Source organism: Triticum aestivum, chromosome 2A, assembly GCF_018294505.1.
Source record: "Triticum aestivum cultivar Chinese Spring chromosome 2A, IWGSC CS RefSeq v2.1, whole genome shotgun sequence".
Classification (NCBI taxonomy): Eukaryota; Viridiplantae; Streptophyta; class Magnoliopsida; order Poales; family Poaceae; genus Triticum; species Triticum aestivum.
The window spans coordinates 56,535,621-56,540,364 of NC_057797.1; positions in this window are offsets into that span (position 1 = coordinate 56,535,621).

The following is a 4,744-nucleotide window of genomic DNA, read 5'->3' on the forward strand; positions in this document are numbered from 1 at the left end:
AATGCCATAGACAGATTCTTTGGATTTTTTTGATAATTTTTCATATATGAATTATTTCATTTGGAGTTACGGTTTAATTTCTATGATTTTTTGAAGTTTTGCTAATTTTATGGAATTTCCAAAATAGAAATAATCCATAAAATCATTTATTGCATTAGCATGACCTCATGCTGACTTCAGCAGGTCAACGGGGCTGCTCAGGTCAAACTTGACCCGTGGGGCCCGCGTGGCATTGACTCAGTTGACTAGCAGGGTTATAATTAACCTAAACTAGAGCTGTTAGCAGGGCGGGGCCCACTTGTCATTGACTAAGAGGTTAACTAAGCAGTGATTAGGCCCTAATCTAACCACTGCCACGTCAGCACCACCGGATCAAGTCACCGGCGACCTTACAGGATGGCGGTGGCTTGTCGAAAGCTCTATTCCGGTGACCATTCGCGCGACGGAGGGCATCTACGCGTTGCGGGCGCTCGGCCGCATCCATCTTCGCAAGCGGGAGGGGATGAGGTGGTCGGAAACAGCAACGGCGGCGAACGAGGCGGCGGCCGGAGTTCGGGCATCGACCGAGACGACGCCTCAGAGCATGTTAGGAGCAGCGGTTGGGTGTTTTGAGCTCCTGGAGACGCGCTGAGCGCGTTGCTATGCTCGACCGTGAGGGGAAGAGCTCAGGAGCACGGGCCTGCTGGCCATGGCAGATGGTGGCACGGGAGCTCGCGGGGTACTGCTCTGTGACATGAGGACGACGAGGGGAGAAGGGGGGGGAAAGGGACCAGAGCTCACGGCGAGGTGAAGGGTGCAAACGGCGGGGCTGGGGGCGACCCGGGTGGCGCGAATCGGCGCCGGCGATCTCGGTGGCCCGAGGTAGAAGATGACGACGTCGAGGGCGTTGCAGTGCTTCCCAGCTCATGTGGCTCGGTGGAGTTGACGGGGACGGCGTGGCGGATCTCTGGAGCATGTTGGATGGGCGAGGGAGGGCCGGTGGCCGTGGCAACAATGTGCGACGGTGACGGCAGCGCTCGGCCATCGGGAGGGGAAGCAGAGGAGCGAGGGGAGAGAGAACCAGAGAGCGAGGGGCTTCGTGGCCGTCTCCGTGGCGCGAGGACAGGGCGAAGGGGAAGCAGGAGGTGGAAGCAGGAGGTGGAGCTCGGTTGCGCGCGCGTCGACACGGCGTCCTCCTCCTGGAAGAAGCTAGGAGACGACTGGCAGGGTAGGTTGGTGAGCTGGGCCAACTGGGCCAGCTCCAGGTAAGTGGCTGGGCTTCTCTCTCTGTCCTTTTCTAATTTATTATGTTTTCTATTTTTCTGCTTTATGTTTGCAAATAAAATACCAACCAAAACACTTTAGTTAATTCTGTAAATCTTTTTGAGGAATATTTGAATTATTTTCAAACCACACAATAAATTTCAGAATATTTGGAGCAACCAATATTTAATGGTAACTTTAAAACTCCAACTCAAATACCATAATGATTTAATTCAATGACCAAAATGTCCTGGAAAAATATGCATCATCTCTGGTAGAGGCTTTCACCTTTTTCCATAAATCATGAACATTTTAAAAGGATATTTTGAGGTCATTGAAAGTATTTTGGTTGAACCTATTTGAATTGCATTTGTGCTAGGGTTTATCAATCCCCATTTAAAATTTATTAAATTTAAACATGATGACATGAATGCTTATGAAACTAATTGCAATCAAACTCTAGGGCTGTGACAACCCTCGTACTCCTCTCCGTGCGGGCTTCCACTGTCGCGTCTTCCCCGGCTCCGCGTCATCCCCTTCCTAGGCCTCGCTGTCGTCCACCGTCATGGTGCTCTCCACGCGGTGTGGTCAACGTGGTCAAGGAACGACTTCCATCGGAAGAGTACTGTACGTGGAGAGGCTGACAGCTGGGTCCACGGCCACAGCCCAGTTTTTTTGTGATTTGCCAAGTAAGTCGCTTTGTCAGGCCTCTTGGGCTGCAAATCCTTCAAGACGAGGAGAGCTTTCATTCGGTTGGCCGAGAAAATGGCCCATGAGTAATGAGAAATGGGTTGTATATTTTTAAAACACATCAAACCGACAATTAGTTTCAAATATCTTTTTTTCATTTCGATATTTTAAATTACATTAATTTTTATGCGTGGAGAATTTGTTACAATATGGGCTGTAATGCTAACAAAAAGAATATGGGCTCCAAAAAAACCTGAAGAATTAGCAAATGGGATGTAAATTATTAGAAATAATGGCAGATGGGTTGTATGTTGTTTTCCACAGATTTGAGGCTTTCCTAAAAAAGGTTAACGCACAAGCAGTGACTGTTGGATGTCCATCGAACAGCCGTCGTGCTTCTTCAATCTCTACTCTTACTGCTCCAGCCGCTCAAACAAGCGCCGGCGGGACTGCCTGCTCCCTCCTCCCCGTGGCCGGCTGTGCTGCCGCGCAGGCCTCACTGCCCCACCGTACTCCCATCGCTGGCCTAGCCATCCCTCCACTCACCCACACCTGCTGTTATTCTCCGGCGACGGCAGACGAACCAGTAAACCCTCGTATAGTCGTACTCCCCTCCGCGTGGGAAACAATTGTCGAGTCTTCCCTGCCTCCATGTCGTTCCCTTCCTAGGCCTCGCCGTCGTCCACCGCTCTGGTGCTCTCGGTGCGGCCTGGTTAACGTGGTCAACGAACGACATGCATCTGAAGTGGATTGTACGTCAAGAGGCCGACAGCTGGGTCCACAACCGCACGCCAGGAAATGCCTCCTTATTACGCGCAAAATAATGATTCCTCCACCTGACATCAGGGACCCACCGAAAGGGCCTCTGTATTTCACGAAAAAATGTTACCGCCGCTGACAGCTCGGACCCACCAGTTATATCTTCGCAGCAAGGAAGTGCCTCCTTATTACACACAAAAAAATGAATACTCCCCCTGTTAGCTGGGACCCAGTATAGTGGCAGGCTGACTTGTGGGCCTACTAAGTTGACGGGGACGGAGGGATTTGTCAACTTACTCAATATGCACGATTCTAGCTCCAGTGACCGTACAATGTCCATCCAACGACCGTAGTGCTTCTTCAACCTCTGGTCTTCTTGCTCCAGCCGCCCAAACCAGCGCCGGTCGTGCCTGGTGCTCCTGCCTCCCGTGGCCGGCTGCGATGCGGAGGAGGCCTCATCGCCCCCTACTACTCCCACCGCTGGCTAGGCCATCCCTCTACTCACCCACACCCCCTGTTATTCTGCGGCGATGGCAGCCTCACACCGCAGCGAACCAGTGAACCCTCGTACTCCTCTACGCGTGGGCATCCACTGTCGCGTCTTCCCCGGCTCTGCGTCGTCCCCTTCCTAGGCCTCGCCGTCGTCCACCGCCGTGGTGCTCTCGGCGCGGCGTGGTCAACGTGGTCAAGGAACGACTTCCATCGGGCGTGGACTGTACATGGAGAGGCTGACAGCTGGGTCCACGGCCGCAGTAAGGAAGTGCCTCCTTATTACGTGCAAAATAATTATTCCTCCACCTGACAGCGGGGACCCACCGGACGGGCCACCGTATTTCGCGAAAAAATGTTTGCCCCTGACTGCTGGGACCCACCAGCTACATCTTCGCACGCAGGGAAGTGCGTCCGGGCAACAAAAAAATGATTCACCCCCCTGACTGCTGGGACCCACCAGCTACATCTTCACACGCAAGGAAGTGCCTGACAGTCGGGACCCACCTGGTCGAAGCGTACGTAGCATTGTCATTCTGGTCGCGAACGTGTACGTACATATATACTGGTGGATGTAGAGGCGCGCACGTGTCGTAGTAGAGGCGCGCACGTGTCGTAGTAGAGGCGCGTACGTGTCGTAGTAGAGGCGCGCACGTAGCATGTACACGTACGTACAGCGGCCAGGGTGCAAGAAAGAAAATATGGCCACGTATGTGTACATACGGGCAGGGTCTCGAACGCCTACTCGCGCATACGTACGGCCAGGGCTCGTGTACATGGCTGGGTCGGAATGGAGAACAGCGTCGTCGTCATGTTCATGGGGAGGCAACGGAATGCGTCGTGTTCATCGGGAAGCAGCGGAACACGTGGGAGCCAACCGGCTAGGTCGGAACGGAATGCGTGGTCGTGTTCATCGGGAGGGCTTGGATGGAACAAGCGATGGAAACGAGGCATGGCGTACCGCACAACGGAGGAAACGGACCTCCTACGTTCGGAACAGGGTCATGTTGATCGAGAGGGGTCTGGCGTACCGCAAAGCGGAGGAAACAGACCTCCTACGGTCGAAACGGGGGTCCTATTGATCGGGAGGGGTGTGGCGTACCGCAAAACGGACGAAACGGACCTCCTACAGTCGAAACGGGGGTCCTGTTGATCGGGAAGGGTGTGGCGTACCGCAAAACAGACGAAACGGACCTCCTACGGTCGAAACGGGGGTCCTGTTCATCGGGAGGGGTGTGGCGTACCGCAAAACGGGACTCCACGCGATACTGTTCATCTCCACCGTCGACCTCCTCCAGCCTCCACGGGCTACCGTCGACCTCCTCCAGCCTCCACGGGCTCCTGTTCATCCAGCCTCCACCGCGCGCTACTCCACCGGTTACTGTTCAACCACCCCTCCACGGGCACCCCTCCACAGTCTACTGTTCATCCAGCCCTCCACACCACGGGGTCCTGTTCAACCACCCCTCCACGGGCACCCCTCCACCGTCTACTGTTCATCCAGCCCTCCACCACACCACAGGGTCCTGTTCATCCAGAGGCAACGCCACCGCTCACTGTTCAT